General features: G+C 34.0%; 1 protein-coding gene across 2 annotated transcripts in view; it reads left to right on the top strand.

Annotated features, from left to right (window-relative positions):
- The first annotated feature begins 507 nt into the window (after positions 1-507).
- LOC105217115 (protein sprint) overlaps positions 508-19179 on the top strand; it is a 444786-nt gene continuing 426114 nt past the window's right edge. Inside the window, exons 1-3 of one of the 2 annotated variants that reach the window (XM_054232307.1) lie at positions 508-805; positions 873-1573; positions 3809-4385. The gene's annotated coding sequence lies outside the window, so the exon portion shown is untranslated. Of the gene's footprint in view, positions 806-872; positions 1574-3609; positions 4386-19179 lie in introns of those variants that run through there. The other variant, XM_054232306.1, reaches the window with a different exon arrangement.

The raw sequence follows: 19179 nt of genomic DNA, 5'->3' as shown, positions 1-19179 counted from the left end.
ATCCCTAAAATCAAAGCAAATTACTTCCTCCCTGAAGTCATCGTGCCTTTGACAACTCTCTTAAATAGGTTGATTCCATACATTTCTTTGTTGTTCAGATTTTTGCATGCGGATCTCCTCTTTAAACATTAAACCTGTAATCTTTCATTCGTTGCTTTTGTAGTACTAAAAAGTGTGTTTCCTCCTCCCTTAATTATTTTCGCTATCGAGCGCCATCTACTGACTATGCGTAGCGAAGCAATGAACCTTTATAGGGACATCTGTAGTGTAAAATTTAAAGCGTTACTAACTTCATATTACAGATGGCGCTCGTCGTTGCCTTCAAAAAATCCAGACTTTACAATAAACACGGCATTTTGACATTTTCGTTAATTAAAATAGAAACAAATAACTCAGTTGTTCTACATACATTTGCTGATCAGTGTGCCTTAGTGAATTTAACAAAAAAATTTAAAACTAGACAATTCTAAAGAATCTATAAAAACTAAAGCTGTAAGAAAAAATTAAGACAGCTGGAAGGAAGAGCTTATTGATCACAACGACAGCTTGAACGTGAATATTTGTAGCAGATACACCGGGACCGGAAATTTGTTAGCCTATAACAGTACAACAACACAACCATTTTCATTTTATATTTGATTCCGTAGTCTCACTTGAGTTTAGATAAGAAACTACTGTGGATCGGTCTGTCAAATACCACTAATAACCATGAATGAAATAGAAGAGGTCAGTCTTTATCAGCGTACTTCAAATTTTAGATGCAGGTACAGGTGGAGAAGTTGTCAAAAGGAAGTGTGACTATCAGGTAAGAGGTCGGTGGAATGAACTGTGCTAAGCAATTTCTAAATGAACAAGCTTCTCTCGCCTTTTAGAGACGGTGGCTTCTTGGTTGGATTATTCAACATGACAAAATGAAGGTTAAGATCGGTTGAAGGTCTTACAATTAGTCAGACTAAAACTTAAGTTCAGTTTGAGTACCCCTGTTTGCGTTAAAATTTCATTGTTTATTCATTCTGGTTATGCAGTAAATGGAGTAGCAGTTGTGATCAACTAATTAAGCTATGCCAGTACGCTTCGAGAATGAGAACGACTTCAGTACGCAACGCAATTACATTTGTACATACATTGGTACTGAACTCTTTGGGGTTCAGTTGGGCGTGAGTGTGAAGAAAATGCCAAGAGCGCAACGCAAGTGTAGAACACAACAAAACTGATCGGTCGCTGTGGCCGCACGAAGGTCGAAAATTGTGCGTCGCGAATAAAATACACTGGGCAAAGCGCCCGGCTGGAGTAGTCAGCGTCGCTGCAGTCAATTGCAATGGAATTGAGCACGAAGACCGGCTGTTGGAGTAGTGGAAATGTGAAGAAAATTTCAGTTGTTGGACAGTGTTCGCGGCGAAAGGAATAATTCGATGAACGATCAGTGCGCGTCGCGAGTGCGTGTAATTAAATTTGCAGGCTAGCAAAGTCTTGCAAAAAAATATAGTGAAGAACTCTGTAGCTGAATTTTTGAATTGAAATACTGAATGTGCGCAACGCAGGTGAATTTTGGCGCGTGGACTCGTAAAACGCGGTAATTAAAATGGTTGTTTGCAGTACTGTGTGATCGAAAGTGAATAGAGATATGAAGGAAATGTGCGAAAGTGTGTGCAAATAAATATGTTTATATACAAACATACATACATATGTATAAACTGTATATAAAATATAAATAGTGCATACTTAAATACATATGTGGCTAAGTTTACATTTGTATATAAAGTGGAACTTCTCAAACTCGAATCACCATAATCCACAAAAAATCTTCGAGTTAGAGAGACTTCGAGTTATAGAATTTTCATTAAAACGTACAATTTTTCAAAAAGTGTTAAAATATAGACTTTTACACAGTTTTATTTATTTACTTCGCATAAAGTTTTGTGTATATAACCTTACAACATAAATTCTGTGATTTTGATTGTTGCAGTTTTGTTTAGCTCTTGACGTCTGTATCTCATGCCTTTGTTATATGATTTATCCAATCCATAAATGTAATATGATATTTTTGTTCGCCTCCTTACGATATAGAGAGGCTCCTTTAAAATTCTGCCTCGATAGTACAATTTTAAATTTTGTATTATGCCCTGGTTGAAAAGTTCAATGTATTGAAGGAAATTTGTATGATATTTTACTTCTATTGCCCATTCAAAAGTTAGAGTTATGGAGAACTTCGAGTTATAGAAGTTCGAGTTATGGAAGTTCCATGGTACATTTTATATGTATAAAAGTGAATATTTTTTGGTACACACAAAGTGAAAATATAGTAATTAGAAAAAAAAACATAAATAAAATTAAATATCAATTGGGAAAACTAAATTTAATAATAGAAAATAAGAAAATTGCGAAATTAACGAAAGTTAATAAAAAATATACATACAAAATGAAATAAATAAAAATTATTAAATTTCATATTATTGATTAATAATATAAATATAATATTAAGATATTAAAATAAATAATTTAAATTGAATCATAATAATAAAATAAAAAAATATATAGTAGAAATAAATAAGTAAAAAACAAGTAAGGAATGGCTAAGTTCGAGAGCAACCGAACATTTTATACTAATTTTCACCACCAAGGTAACTATATCCAAGCCTATACGCTCAATTTTCAATTTTGCTAAGATATTTCACATATTAACCGATATATACGGAATAAAGTCCACCGGAAGTTTGATAATCCCAATATAAGGTATATAGGAGCTGGAGGAAGTTGTGACCCGATTTTAACAATTTTTGGTACAGAGACACACTATTCGAAGAAAAAGATTCCCTAAAAATTCCCTTAAAATATCTGAGAGATTTACTGATCTTTTCGATGAAATATTACACTTAGGCACTGAGCTTCATGTTCGATGACCGGGGCCTGGAAAAGATATAGTCCTATTTCGACAATTTGTCCACAGCTATTCCGCTATCTTCATTAGTTCCTAATGATATATTATAAAGTGAACGAATCAGATGGAGTTCAAAATTGTGTTCTCATATAACACAATCGTGGTTGTGTCCGTGTCATCAGTGTGTCAACAATGTATTATGTACCGACTTTCATTGAAATCAGTCGAGTAATTTCTGAGATATGGTTTATGACCCATAAAAGAGTGACGCCACGCCCATTTTCCATTTAAAAAAATCTGAGTGCAGCTCTTCACTGACATTTCTTATGTAAAATTTAGTGTTTCCGATGTTTTCCGTTAGTGAGATAACGCACTTTTATTAGTTTTCAACATAACTTATGGGAGGTGGGTATGGTAATTATTCGAGTTCAACTATTTTATGGCGTGTAATGGGGAACGTAAGGGATGTGACTGCAGAAAGTTTGGTTTGTATAGCTTTATTGGTTTGCGAGATATATACCAAATATTAGTTTCATAACTTTATTTACGGCTTCGTTATGACACTTTATAGGTTTTCGTTTTTCGCCATTTTGTGAGCGTGACAATAGTCCGATTTTGTTTTTTACGAAAAAAAATAAAAACTATTTACATATGTATGTACAAATGAATATAGATATATGTATGCTAGCCACTGGTAATGCGAAGAGCATCTTCATTGCCAAAATGTGAACTTGTGCTTTGTTTTTAGTTTGCATACTAGAGCAACAGTGAATTGCGACCATCATGAGGCGTTCGTGTTGGTTTTCCTTCCGCCTCCAGGCATATGTACTTGTACAAGTGTGTGATTCTTTTGATGTTTCGCAGTGAAAATGAAATTACAGTGAAAATATACACATGCATATAAATAATTATGGATATGTGTACTTGCAGCTTTGCTGAAATTGAAATGATCTTCAAATACATATGACCATATGCATACACACAACTAAGTGCCTTAATAAAATATGAAAAGTAAAAGCAAGTGTGTGTTATTTAATATGCATATGTTTGAGGCAAATAAAAAGCTGTGAATTAAATAGTGCAATAAAAATAATATCTACACAAAAGAAACAACAACTTGCAAGCAATCTTTTTATTAAAATGTGTTGGAGTGTGTGTGTGTATGTGTGCATTCTATTGTGAAAGAAGTGTCGTCCAGTCGAGAGTTAATTGAAAGACAAAACAAATAAAAAGTCACAAAACAGAGCACCATATATGAAGGAATATACACAGATATGTACATATGTAGCTGCAGCACATGCGAGAAGCAACAACTTTGTATTAATCGTGCCATTAAGTTGACGCGCCGAGCAACACCCGCAAACATTTAGATATATAAACATCTTTGCATACATAAATATATAATATACATATATGTATGTAAATATGTATGTATTAATGTGCATCTGGAACTGCGCTGACAGTGGGCAGTAATTGTGCGAAGCCTGCAAGGAAATGTGCTTATGGGGTGAGTAAGCGTTACGCTGTCTTCTTTTCATTTCTATTTCATTTTAGTTGGTATTGTTGTTGTCAACATTTGTTTGTTTACATGCAAACACACACAACAACAACAAAAATATATACATATGTAATAATGTTTGTATGTATGTATGTATGTTGCAAGTAAACGCTTGGCCGGCCACAAATTGTCTTTTCATTCTTTTTAAATAAAATAAAATAAATGTTCACATGAAAATTGTTCTAAACTCGTAGATAATAATGTTTATTTTTTTTGTAGTTTTTAATGAATGCATTGTGTTTGGAAATAAAAGCAACACAACTGCGTTCTAAATGGGTGAACCAGTGATTTTGATTTAATCTAGACTTTATGCATACATACATATATACAAATATACTAAATTGTATTTATCTATATGTATGTAAATATATGCATTATTCCCAGAATGATTAAATAATTTAATATTAAGTGAAGTCTAAATATTATACCAAGCATCACAATTACATATTTACATACATAATCTCTCAATCAATCACTTTAAGCCAGAAATCTAAATATTTTAAATATTTCATTCATCACAATTTTTAGAGAAGATCTACAGTGATTTTTTTTTTCATTGAATCTACTTTTAGATCTTTGAATCGTTGATCGATAAAGATTGCTCATAACTCCAACTATACCAAATTGAGCTCGAACAGCTCTTAATATACTTACCTAGTCGCTCTAGCTTTCATTGCCAATATCAAAGTACTACTAAATCCAAAGCATACTCCAAACTCTTCATAGAAAAATATTTATTTGTAAGCTTTTGACCCAAAATTAACACCTGTTGTTACCAAATGTTTTAAGTTGGAAAATTGTAGTTCTTCTTCATTGGGCTCATTATGCTCCCCAGTTACTGCTGGATTTTAGATCCCTACCTTTTTAAGATGAATTTTGCAGTGGGCAGGTACTTTAAGGGATCTCATGCATACTACTTCGAGCCGCAGAAATACTGCTTCATGATCCAAGTTGAACTGTGGAAGTCTAGCTGTGGTAGGAGAAAGTCGCCAGTTGAAAGTGGGACTCGACAAGACTTCCACTTCAAAATACTTAGATAATAGGTAATGCATTTTGTCCGTCGCATCCTCAATTTTAGTTTAAAATTGCATAATTCTTCCAATTTCCTTCATGCCGCCTGTTTCTTTAAAGAAAAAGTATATGTGCTGACAGTTGCATCCAGTGCTGCCAACTTTTGACCAGGAAAAAAAGCTGTTTTTGACGGGAAGAATAGAGAAAAAAGCTAAAAAAATGATTAAAAAAATCCAAAAAAAATCTAAAAACAAATGTATCAAAAATAAGAAAAAATGTCTAAACAAAAAAATAACAATTTATTAAGTTAATTTTTGTTTAAAAGATTTCCATTAATTTATCTATTTCGTCTTGGTCTGTCTCATTTTCGTATGCCAATTCGTGCCTATCATCTGCAGATATTTTACAGGCACTTCATAGTTGACGCAGCATTTTCCCATCCTTCGTAATCCGTTTCTGTATATTAAAATAAAAATGAATAGAGTATCTTTTGTTTGAAATATGCTTAGAAGAGATGACCTTCGCGTATATCAAGAAAAACAATCGATCCGCCCCCACATTTTCTGGTTTGTTTGTAAGTGACTAGCGTAAAGCTGCCACTTTTTCATATTTTTTGTACTTAAGTGTTAACAACACAAAAAAAAGTCTGAAAAAGCCAACTGAATTTCTAAAAAAGCCAGAATTCCCGCTTTTCCCAATTCCCGCAATTCTCAAATTTTTCCCGCAGTTAGCCTTCGAAAAAACCCAGTTTTGACGGGAAAAAATCCAAATTGGCAGCACTGGTTGTGTCCTGTGTCCTTGTTCCTTAAGTAATCCATTTAAATTTAGAACCGTTTTAAAAATAGAGAGCAGTGAACGTTTTCGAAAATGTCCACATATTTTTTTGAGCAGTTCGAAGCAATATAAAAATTTATGGTTTAAATCTTAAACTCTAATTATCGTTCATATTTTGCTTTTGTTACAATTTATTGACAAGTGTGGATTTCATTATGTCAAATTCTATGACACTCATAATCGTTGACTCGATGAATGCTGTTTTTTTTTTTTAATTATGACATCTGCAATCTAATCTTGCGCAAAAATCAGTCTCTCCTCAGTTGGTGTGAAATGTCTCCACAATTGAAATCGATTGATTGCTATCAATTTAATGTCATCTAAAGCCATCCACTTTAGTGTAATTTTATTTACATAATCTAAGCCACGTATTATACTATGAGACGATCATCTCAATTTTCAAAATATCTGACATAAAATATATTTTACGTATCGATTGTAAATATGATTTGAGAGTTAATTAAATACTGTGCCATCCATTAGACATATTCGAAAATATTTATCATAAGTATCAAAAATAGGTCAAATCACTTTAAATAAATTGTAAGGTCTATTTCTACCTTATAAGGTGTGGCTCCTTTCGTTTGAAAAAAAACTGACAATATTTGTTATTTTATGAGTTATCTTAATCAAATTGATTTTACTATTTTTATATAACGTATCAGATATCTCAATGTAAAAAATTGTAGAAATCGGTTCAATACATTTCCTAGCCTCGCTTATGCTTTATAATGATTTTTGATATTCTCATTTCAATTAATTTTAACCAGTGTTTTGACGGAATATTTTTTTAATTTTAATATAAAAATATTCCAAAAACTCATTACTGAATTAAATAAATTATACTTTTTATGACAACTGATGGCAAATTGGGACGTTCAAATGAAGAAATGCAATGCTCTTACTATACATATAAATGACATTTTGTTGATTAACTCATTCTTCAAATGCCAAAGTTCAATGAGTTTATTATGTTTGTATTTAAGTATTTAATTACAAGAGAAAGAGTGGCCGTTAAAATTATTTAAGAAAGTAGACGCTAACACTGAATGAGTCACAATGAGGAGACTAGCTTTGAGTATAAACTGACCATTGGAAGAAGTATGTGTGTATGTATACTTTATATCTAAAATGTAAAATAACGAGCATATATGTACCCAGTAGTTCGGCTGGTGTCAAGCGATTACTAGAACGCTAAACCTACTAGCGATTTCATGCATTACTAGTAATTAGTCTTTTCGCTAATGATTTGTAATGCAACGAGGCATTACTCGAAAAATGAATTGGCAAACCCCACCCCTAAAAACACTACTCTGAGTTGTTTTTTCATTTCACGCTCTCTCTCTCTAGTCTCTTTTGTCACAAAATTGTCACCGTATACGGATAGATGTGAAAACATACATACACATTTGATTATCCATCTACAAATTTGATTATACAGACATGAGTAGGTCAAACAGAGCCAGTGGGAGCAGCCAGCTCAATGAACTCTTTCTTTCACTGCTTCTGATATAGATATGCAGGTATATACATATGTATGTACATAAATATGTATATTTACATTTATGACTAAAATTAAGATAATTATAATAATTACTTTTGGTGTATGTATGTATGTATGTGTGCTAGTGTACATTTTTTGTGCATATAGACCATTCGGAAGCACCTGCATAAGGCCCTCTATTACGGGCTTCCCACCTGTACCAACAATAACTCTATTTGATTATCAGAAACACGCTTCCGATTCTTCTACGGCTGCAGAAAGAGCTGGAAAAGCTATTGTTGGTGAGAAAAAGATTTTCACCGCGTTAATTCGCTTTTTAATGGGTTCATGTGAGTACAGGTATGTGGATAACTGTTGCACAAGCTGGAAACGGCACCTTATTAGAGCTGCAAAACTATCGATGGGATTATCGATAGTATCCAATGATGACATTTTTTCGACTTTCGAATGGTAAGTTGCGAATAACGATAGTATAGTATAATTTACAAAGCTATCTAATCTGATTACTCTGATAGCATTCGTGTGGCCAAACATTACTGCAGGTACTACTAGGAGTGAGTACTAACGCAATACTTACTCCTTATCGTGTGCGATCTATTGTTGTGAGCAGTATTGTGCTAGTAGTGTAAGTACTTACATATATATACAGTATCCGACAAAATTCTTGATTATGGATTTTTTACTATTATTTGAATATTTTTTCCAAGAGTTCAACAAAAGGAACATTGCACATACTATTCATTCTTTTGGAAAATACTAATAGTAATGAGCAAATTTGAATTAAAAAAATGAAAGGCAGTCAAAAAGTTTGACAAAATAATCATCAGAGGCTCCAAATTAAGTACAGTAATCCCCGCTTAAGTGCCCCTTCTTAACATGCAAGAAATTTAGCCAAATTGTTTTTAGCCATTTCAACTGGACGAATGTATCAAATCAGTATTTTTCATAAAACGTCTATTTTGATATAAGAAAGTTAAAATGTTGTCTCTGATTCTGATAAAGTGGGTGGTATACGGAAACTTTAAAAAATCAAAGACTGTTTGGATTTCAAACAATTTTATTCGAATAGTGACGGTATAACTATCGAATAGTCGTAACATTGCGACTAATCGAATAGTATAATACTGACCGGTTAATATTCGTACGAACGGTTAGAAGCCGGATATTCGAATACTCGGTTTTCAGGTTAATCAAATAATTTTAAGAGCCCTACAATATACCCATAAGCAAAAAAGAAAAACAATCAAAGAGATAAATTTCACTGCTTAAAAGATATTATCATTTTGGTGTTTACATTCATATGGTATACATAATTTTGTCAGACACTGTATATCGTATGTACTCATACATACAGATGTACGCACCAGTCACCAACAATTGAAGTACACTTAAGTAAATACTTAAGTAGGCTTATTTAATTTCTGAGTAATTACGCTATTTGGGTTAGTAATTTTTAATTTTTTATGACTGATGTAAGCATACCCTGTAGGAAATTTCTAAATTGTAAATATTATTACATTATAATTCTTTTCTTTTAGCTTTTTAAATTAATTAATACATTTATGTTGCAAATAAAAACATAGAGCTATACTTCGGCTCACTAAAAATCTCTAAAGAAACGGCAGACCTTTTGGATTGCTCTCTGAAAGAAGTGTTTTCAACAAAAAGTCTCGAAATACCATTAGCTATCTTCAGACCTTTTTCATCATGAAGAATGTACTCATTGGAAGACACTTAAACTTTAATATTGCCTTTTCGCTAACATTCTTCAAGTCTCTACTAAATGACTTACATATTTTATTTTCCAAGAAACAAATTGATCAGACCATTATCATCCATATATTAACTTCTATATAAAGTTCAATATTGCTCTGGGGTTTGTGATTACCCATATTGAAATTACATGTGTGTTTAATACTATATCTTAATAAACTATAATCTTCATCCCAAAATGACTATTATAGAGACAAAGTTCGAAAGCAATAAACCGACCATACTGCTTATAGAACCTTTTTCCTTTGTATTCGAGTCGAACAAACTAATGTCAATTCATATGAATTTCAGTTCCGGCTAACCGAAGATTCGGTTTTACAAAGATTTTATACCCAATTCCACAACATCCAGGAAAATGTTAGAATCTTGTTGAGATCGACGATCCATCATTTAAAACAACGGAGATGCATCATATATGCAATTAGACTGGTTGGTTAATAGTTTACGTCTGAAAGACCTCAATTGATCGCATTTAAGCGTGTTGTTCTACTTGTTGCAGTTGCGCTTTTCTTATAGGGATACATAATAAGCTTTTATATTCAACAGACTGTCTATCGCCATAGAAGATCGGTTATGTGGCGGCAAACCGGAAAACAAAGCACACAAGCATACAAGTGCAATAAAGAAGCAATTAGGTAGCCTCATATGTGCACATACTTCCACATAAGTGTCTTGAGAAAATCTAGTTTTCTTACACACCTGACCTAACTGCTAGAGTTGTTGGAGCTGGCTTTGGTGATGACGAGACAGCAATTTCGGTGTTCGGTGAAGTTTATTGGCCTGCGGAAAATCGTGTCGCAAGAATGCCAGCGAAGTTGCACGAGAAATGCCAGAAAAGCAGTGGAAAGTTGAAGCAGTTAAAGAAGCGCCAGCAAAGCCAGACGGTAAAGAATGTTAGGCGGTCGTCTGAATCGAGTTTGGCCTTGAAAGTGCTGATCGTGCCGATCGAAACGATGATCGTGCTGTAAAGCGCCTAATTTTCTTCAATTACAACAATTACTGCAGAGAGTGCCTATAATTACTTTCCACTTACTCACTTTGTTGTTCCACCGCTTCGACAATGTGGCGAGGTAACAATTCCAAATAATAGAGCGTTCATAAATACCAAAAGCTGTATATACAGACATTTATTTATTTATGAAAGCCGACACATTCACTCAGCAATTTGTTTATTTGTTTATCGACTTTAAATGCTTTTATCAACATTTCTGAGTTCTTCACACCTCAGTCAATCGTATTTGGTCAAGTGGTTCGTCGATCTTGTTTACTATTTACACTTTTGTTGTTGCTTTCTGCTTAAATTCCTTCATTTCTCCATTTTCATGCATTTTAATTGCAAAGTGCTGCATATTATTCCATTTCAGTTACTGCGGGTCACATACCGTCTTCTGAAATTATGTAAGCGTCTGGGGCATGCAGAAAATCTTGGAAAAGTGAGAAAAGGAAAATAATGAACGAGAGAGGTTCCTAAAGTATTTATAGTATGTACAGTGTGGTCTATGAAGTAGTTTCTTAAAGTAAATTATAAAAGAAACTAAAATATCGGGTTATCCAAATCACTCTTTCATGTAAGCCCTCTTTTTGTTGGTTTTGAATTCTTTTAAACCAGACGGTTCCTGGCTGCTCCTCAAGAATTTTAAAATTACTATTATGATCGTCGTTTATTCATTACATAAGACCCTCAGTTGTAGTTTTTTATCTAAATTCCAAAAAGAAAGAAAGGTTATATTTTCTAAATTTATAAGGACTTTAATGAAGTTTCATGGCTTTTACCGTTTTATGGATAGTAGTCCTACATAACAGTACATAATAGTTTCAAATCGCTTCGTGTGTCTAATTGACATTGTCGAGGCAATCGATATTTTACAATAACTGACTTTTTCGGAGGATAGTTCACGAAATATTTAATTATGGGTGTCGTCAAGGGTATCGCACTACTGTATTGATCGTTAGTTTCATACAAATTATTCTTTTGGGAATCAAAATTTCAGCGTTGTAAAGACTAATAAGATTCATTTCATTTGCTGTGTTTTTGTTCGGTACTCTCTTCAAAATTTGAAGAACAACGGGAACGAAGTGATTCGCTTTTTGAAAATTTTGCTTCTATGAAAAAGTCTAATGATATCAAAAGGCGTTTCTTGGAAAAATGCAAGTTCACTAACCGTTAAATCGGCTTTTCACAATAAATATTTATAATCTCGCAACCTGCTGCACAGAGTATTATAGTTTTGTTCACATAACGGTTGTTTGTATCACCAAGAAATAAAAGAGCTAGATATGGGGATATATATATGTATATAAATGATCAGGATGACGAGTGAAGTTGAAATCCGGATGTCTGTCCGTCCGTCTGTCCGTGCAACCGATAACTTGAGTAAAAATTAAGATATCTTAATGAAACTTGGAAAACATATTCCTTGGCACCCTCGAAAATGGCCAAAATCGGTCCACTGCCACGTCCACAAAATGGCGGAAACCGAAAACCTATACAATGACATAACTAAGCCATAAATAAAGTTATGAAAATAAAATAGGATCGTATTAGGAAGGGGCACATTTGAATGTAATTTTTTTGGAAAAGTGGGCGTGACCCCGCCTCAAATAGGTTTTTTGTATATAACTCGAAAACCAATAAAGCTATATAAGCCAAACTTTCTGCAGTAGTTTCTTTTAGCCATTTCTTAATACAGTCCAAAAATGAAAGAAATCGGATAATAACCACGCACACCTCCCATACGAAAAGTAGGTTGAAAATTATTAAAAGTGGGTTAACTCACTAACGAAAACGTCAGATACACTAAATTTGACAGAAAAAATAACAGAAGGAAGCTTCACTCATATTTTTTTACAAAATGGAAAATGGGCGTGGCATCGCCCACTTATGGGTCAAAAACCTTATCTCAAGAACTACTCGACAGATTTCAATGAAAATCGGCATATAATATTTTTTTTTGACACCCTGACAACACGGTTAAAAAATGAGCGAAATCGGTTCACAACCACGACTACTTTCTTATAACTCAATTTTGAATTCCATCTGATTTCTTCGCTTCATAATATATAGATTAGGAACCAATGAAGATAGCGAAATAAAACTTTACACAAATACTGTATATGATCTGTTATCTGAAAAAATTGTAGAACGGACTATAACTTTTCTAGGCCCCAGATATCGAACATCTTGAACTCAGGGGCTAAGGTTAAATTTTAACCGAAAATATGGGTAAATCTCTCAGATAATTTAATGTAATTCAGAGGAAATTGTTTTCTTTCAATAGTGTGTCTCTGTTCCCAAAATTATTAAAATCGGGTCATAATATCTCCTAGCTCCCATATACATAATTATAGGTTTTTCAAAAATTCGTTGGGCTTTATTCTGCATATATGTATTGGTTAATGATATATATCTTAGCAAAATTAAGTGAGCGTATAGTATTGGATATAGTGTACCTTGCTGGTGAAATTTAATGAAATCGGTTCAGGAATATCTATATATATCTATATATGACGATTTTCGTTATTCTATTAAACTTTATGCCGAATTTATGGGTAAATTTGTGTGTTATCTTAATAAAATAAATAAATTGCGAGAGTATAAAATATTCGGTTATACCCGAACTTAGCCTTTCCTTACTTGTATTAAAATAATATTCATAACTTTAATACAGTTTTATTAACCATGTAGTACTCATATTGAAACCAAGAAAGATTACACGAATTTCACACCTTAAAGGGATCTAAACATTACTATTATGAGATCTCAATTCCTTGATTTATATAAATCCTGGCATCAAGCTCCCACTCTCGAATCAAATGTTTCTTTCTGACACAAGTTTACTCAAATTTTAATAGAGAGAAAAGGAGTCTATAATTTTCCACCATACTCTAGCATAAAAACATAGAAATCTTCTGAGCTTAGTTTTGATGACAGCGTCTGTCTCAAAATGTGGAATCACGTGATGGATTCCACGATATATAGTTAAGATAATCGGTAATCATTTAGAACATGATAAGCTATCGAGGTTAAACCATCTGATTAGTTGAAAACAAGACAGCTCTTAGAATATTTTAGATGGTACTTTTTGTGGGTGCACACAAAAGAGAAAGAGACTATCTGTGTTCAAAAGAAGCCATCGAATTTACTCCAACTTTAGAACTAGCTGCGATTTTCGGCTTTATCAAAATCTAAAGTCTGTTAGAGCGCCAATAAAGAAGAGGATATAATTTGCTAAAAGGTCTACAACAACACTTACAAGTACAGTAGAACTTCCCTACCTCGAATCGCCATAATCCACAAAAAATCTTCGCGTTAGAGAGACTTCGAGTTATAGAATTTTTATTAAAAATACTATTTTTCAAAAAGCTGTGAAATATAGGTTTACCTAGAGTTTTAGTTATTTACTTCGCAAAAAGTTTTATTTAAATACATTAAAACATGTACTCTGTAATTTTGTTAGTTGCACTTGCTCTTGACGTCTGTATCTCATGCCTTTGTTTAAATCTATAGGTATAATATCATATTTTTCGTTCGCCTACATACGAATATAGGGACTATTTAAAATTGTTCCTTGATAGTAAAATTTTAAATTTTGTATTATGCCCTGGTCGAAAAGTTCGATTTATTGAAGGAAATTTGTATCAATATTAATGTATATTAAGTTCTATTGCCAATTTAAGAGTTCGAGTTATGGAGAACTTCGAGTTATAGAAGTTTGAGTTATGGGAGCAAATTTGTATGAAATTTGATTTCTAAACTCTATTGCCAATTCAAAAGTTCGAGTTATGGACGTCTTCGACTTATATAAGTTCGAGTTATAGAAGTTCCACTGTATTATTTTTAAGGCACCTGTAAATAATTACTTTGAATTGCATATGAGAAGAGAAAACAAAAATAAAAGAAATTCAAATTCAAATACGAAAATTTGTAGCTACTGTTGCATGTTGCCGTTCAATGGGTCTTCTTCTACTGCTGGGAGCAAGAAGCTCTTTTCAAGTAGCTACAGTAGTTCGTTGGTGGATTGTTTTGCTTTGGTATGTTGTTGTTATTGTAGTTATTGCTGCGTATTATTGCTTTTATGAGCAATTTACAAGTTGAGGTGCAATGACTTTTACTTACACACAAATATACAAGCATAACGACGCCTCGTGCATAGTTCGCATTCAATAAATTTATGGCACTTAATTAGATGTGTAGACTGGCGTCGTGACTGCAACTGCATGTGTGTTGTTGTTGTTATTTGTTGTAAACGAATTGAATTTATATGCAAACGCATAACTGCTAAATAATTTCAATTTACATGCACAATAATATTGAAGCAATGAAAAAAGAAATAGAATTATTGCATAAGTGGTGTAGAGGACTTCAAAACATACATACAAAGATAAACATGAGTCCACTTGAAATTTGATAATGTTTTGACTAGTAGCATGTAATATTTGAAGTTATTATTATAATAATAATGATTATTCCTTCATTGCTGTGATTGATGGATTTAAATGCTAACAGTGAAATCGAGAAATTTAGAATACTTGTAACTATGACCGAAAATATAGTAAATAAAATTAAAAGTTATTTTTATCTCGGAAACTCTTTTCATAAAATATATTGGCTTAGTTCAACTAATGGTTAACTAACGGTATAAACGAAGAGGGGTTATGATTATAATTATCGTTAACGAATCTATCGTTATTATCAGTATTTATATTACTATTTTAATTATAATTACCATTATCATTACAATTATTAATTACAATTACAATTATCAGTATTATTCATATTTTAATTATAATTACCGTTATCATTAATCATTACATTTGAAATTACCATAATGAAACTTTTTAATTATCATTAATTATTTTATTCATATTTACATGTATCTCCTTATTTTTAATTACGATTACTTTTTTCTTCTTTATTTATTTATTTATTATTTTATTTATTAACAGTTCCTACTTTATATACGTAATTATGGGAATTATATTTCTTCACTAGATCTAATAGTGTAAATAAAAAAGATTTCCATCGAAATATTATTCTCAATCAGCGGCGGTCGCGTGCCATTCATTTATTGTTCCTCACATTATTTTATTTATCTAAACACCCAAAACTCTTTACATTGTGCAATCCAGACAATAATGGCACGCTTCCTATATCTTTCAATTTGTATGTATGTACATTAGGGTGGCCCTTATTTTCCAAAGTATTCCGATTCTCGATCGCACCCCCTAGAAATATGAGAATAGCCAAAAAACTAGTATATAGTTACAAAGTTTTAGGTCAATCAAAAAAGATTTAGAGGTTGCGCAAGGAGCTTGAAATCCTGAAAAATTAAGAATTTTTGCCAGTTTTATGTCTCAGATATTTCAAATCCACACTATCCCTTACTGGTTTTCCATACCGTAATAAGATAATAAGAATAACATTAGAAGCGTTATAACGGTATATCACGAGCATGCGACGCTTGAGTATGCACGTGCAACACATTTAATTTACTTTCATATTTGTATTTCTGTAACTCTATCATCAATCGACCGATTTTTAAGATTGTGGTAATTTTAGAAAGGTAATAAAATGCAGATCTTATTACGGTATAAAAACCAGATAGTGTGACTTTGAAATATGGAAGACTGAGACATAAAACTGCAAAAATTCTTAATTTTTCAGGATTTCAAGCTCCTTGCGCAACCTCTAAACCTTTTTTGATTGACCCAAAACTTTGTATATACTAGTTTTTGAGCTATTAGCATATTTCTAGGGGGTGCGATCGAGAATCCAGAAACTTTTTTTATCCTCCATACAACTAGGTGGCCCTTAATGTACATATATAGAGCAACAAATACATTTCTCTCCATTAAATTCAATTAAAAATCATTGATCTCTCGCTTATCAGCGTGCCGTCCATTGTATACATATATAATATTTCTTTGTCTGAGTCAATGTTAAAAAATATTTTTAATTTTTCCACAATAATTTTCCCAAAATGTTGCATTTTTTCGGAATTAATTAATTAATTTTTTTTTATTAATTCAATTATAAATAAAAATACGAGTAAATTGGTTTCCACGGCTTTGTAGAGTGTAAATACTTCTAATATATAGAAAGAAACTTGTCTCCAACAAATATATGATACTTTTGGTTTTAAGTCATTATAATATTAAGGTTTTAAGCATTCACTATCCCAAAATAATTTTTATAAACACCTTTTTAACACCAGAAATATCATTGAGAGGTTTGATACAGGTTGTCGAAAGCATCAAATAACTTTTTTAACGTTTTTATAATGAGAATTGAACCTAAATCCTACATGTATGTATGTGATTGGCGTTGCAACCGTTTAGCCGGTTATAGCCGAATCGACGATAGTGCGCCACCTCTCTCTCTCCTTCGCAGTTCGGCGCCAGTTGGAGATCCCAAGTGTAACCAGGTCGCTCTCCACCTGGTCCCTCCAACGGAGTGGAGGCCTTTCCCTTCCTCGGCTTCCTCCGGCGGGTACTGCATCGAACACTTTCAGGGCTGGAGTGTTTTCGTCCATTCGGACAACATGACCTAGCCAGCGTAGCCGCTGTCTTTTTATTCGCTGAACTATGTCAATGTCGTCGTATAACTCGTACAGCTCATCGTTCCATCGTCTGCGGTATTCGCCGTTGCCAATGTTCTGAGGACCATAAATCTTACACAAAATTTTCCTCTCGAAAACTCCTAGTGTCGTCTCATCTGATGTTGACATCGTCCAAGCTTCTGCACCGTAAAGCAGGACGGGAATGATAAGCGACTTGTAGAGCTTGATTTTGGTTCGTCGAGAGAGGACTTTACTGTTCAATTGCCTACTCAGTCCAAAGTAGCACCTGTTGGCAAGAGTTATTCTGCGTTGGATTTCGAGGCTGACATTGTTCGTGTTGTTGATGCTGGTTCCCAGGTATACGAAATTATCTACGACCTCGATGTTATGACTGTCATCAGTGACGTGGGAGCCAAGACGCGAATGCGCCGACTGTTTGTTTGATGACAGGAGATATTTCGTCTTGTCCTCATTCACCTCCAGACCCATTCGCTTCGCCTCCTTATCCATGCGGGAAAAAGCAGAACAAACGGCGCGGTTGTTGCTTCCGATGATATCAATATCATCGGCGTACGCCAGGAGCTGTACACTCTTGTAGAAGATTGTACCTTCTCGGTTTAGCTCTGCAGCTCTTATAATTTTTTCCAGCATCAGGTTAAAGAAGTCGCACGATAGTGAGTCACCTTGTCTGAAACGTCGTTTGGTATCGAACGGCTCGGAGAGGTCCTTCCCAATCATGACGGAGCTTTTGGTGTTGCTCAACGTCAATTTACACAGCCGTATTAGTTTTGCGGGGATACCAAATTCAGACATCGCGGCGTAAAGGCAACTCCTTTTCGTGCTGTCGAAAGCAGCTTTAAAATCGACAAAAAGGTGGTGTGTGTCGATCCTCTTTTCACGGGTCTTCTCCAAGATTTGGCGCATGGTGAATATCTGGTCAGTTGTCGATTTTCCAGGTCTAAAGCCACACTGATAAGGTCCAATCAGTTCGTTGACGGTGGGCTTTTGTCTTTCACACAGTACGCTCGATAGAACCTTGTATGCGATATTTAGGAGGCTGATCCCACGGTAATTGGCGCAGATTGTGGGATCTCCCTTTTTATGGATTGGGCAGAGCACACTGAGATTCCAATCGTCAGGCATGCTTTCTTCCGACCATATTCTGCAAAGAAGCTGATGCATGCATCTTATCAGTTCTTCGCCGCCGTATTTGAATAGTTCTGCCGGTAATCTATCGGCCCCCGCTGCTTTGTTGTTCTTCAAGCGGGTAATTCCTATTCGAATTTCTTCATGGTCGGGTAATGGAACATCTATTCCATCGTCATCGATTGGGGAATCGCGTTCGCCAACTCCTGGTGTTGTACTCTCACTGCCATTCAGCAGGTCGGAGAAGTGTTCCCTCCATAATCCCAGTATGCCCTGGACATCGGTTACCAGATTACCACCTTGGTCTCTACATGAGGATGCTCCGGTCTTGAAACCTTCGTTAAGTCGCTTCATTTTTTCATAAAATTTTCGAGCATTCCCTCTGTCTGCCAGCTTCTCAAGCTCTTCGTACTCACGCATTTCGGCCTCTTTCTTTTTTTGTCTGCAGATGCGTCTCGCTTTCCTCTTCAGCTCTCGGTATCTATCCCATCCCGCACGTGTTGTGGTCGTTTGCAACGTTGCGAGGTAGGCAGTCTGTTTTCTCTCCGCTGCGAGACGGCACTCCTCATCGTACCAAATCCTACATAACCCTCTTAAATAAAAAAAAGGTCTATACTCGAAATAAACCTGGCTTAAATGAGGAAAACCTCATTTAAATGCTTTTAAAATTAACAAAATTGGAATATTTCTTGAGAAGAAATATATAAATCATAAATGTTCAATTCGCAGACAAATTTATTTGTTGTAAACCTTGATCTATTCCTGAGCGAATGAAGTCAGTTTGGCAAGAATAGCTAGAAATGTGGCGGAGATATAAGCAAACGAACTGAAGACTCGCAGTAGTCAAAAGTGTTTACGTACATTTTTTTGCGTCAAAAGTATTTACACACAACTTGAACTCTATTATCCTGTTCTT

This window comes from Zeugodacus cucurbitae, chromosome 5 (assembly GCF_028554725.1).
Source record: "Zeugodacus cucurbitae isolate PBARC_wt_2022May chromosome 5, idZeuCucr1.2, whole genome shotgun sequence".
NCBI classification, from domain to species: domain Eukaryota; kingdom Metazoa; phylum Arthropoda; class Insecta; order Diptera; family Tephritidae; genus Zeugodacus; species Zeugodacus cucurbitae.
This window is presented reverse-complemented; position numbering and strand designations above follow the sequence as displayed.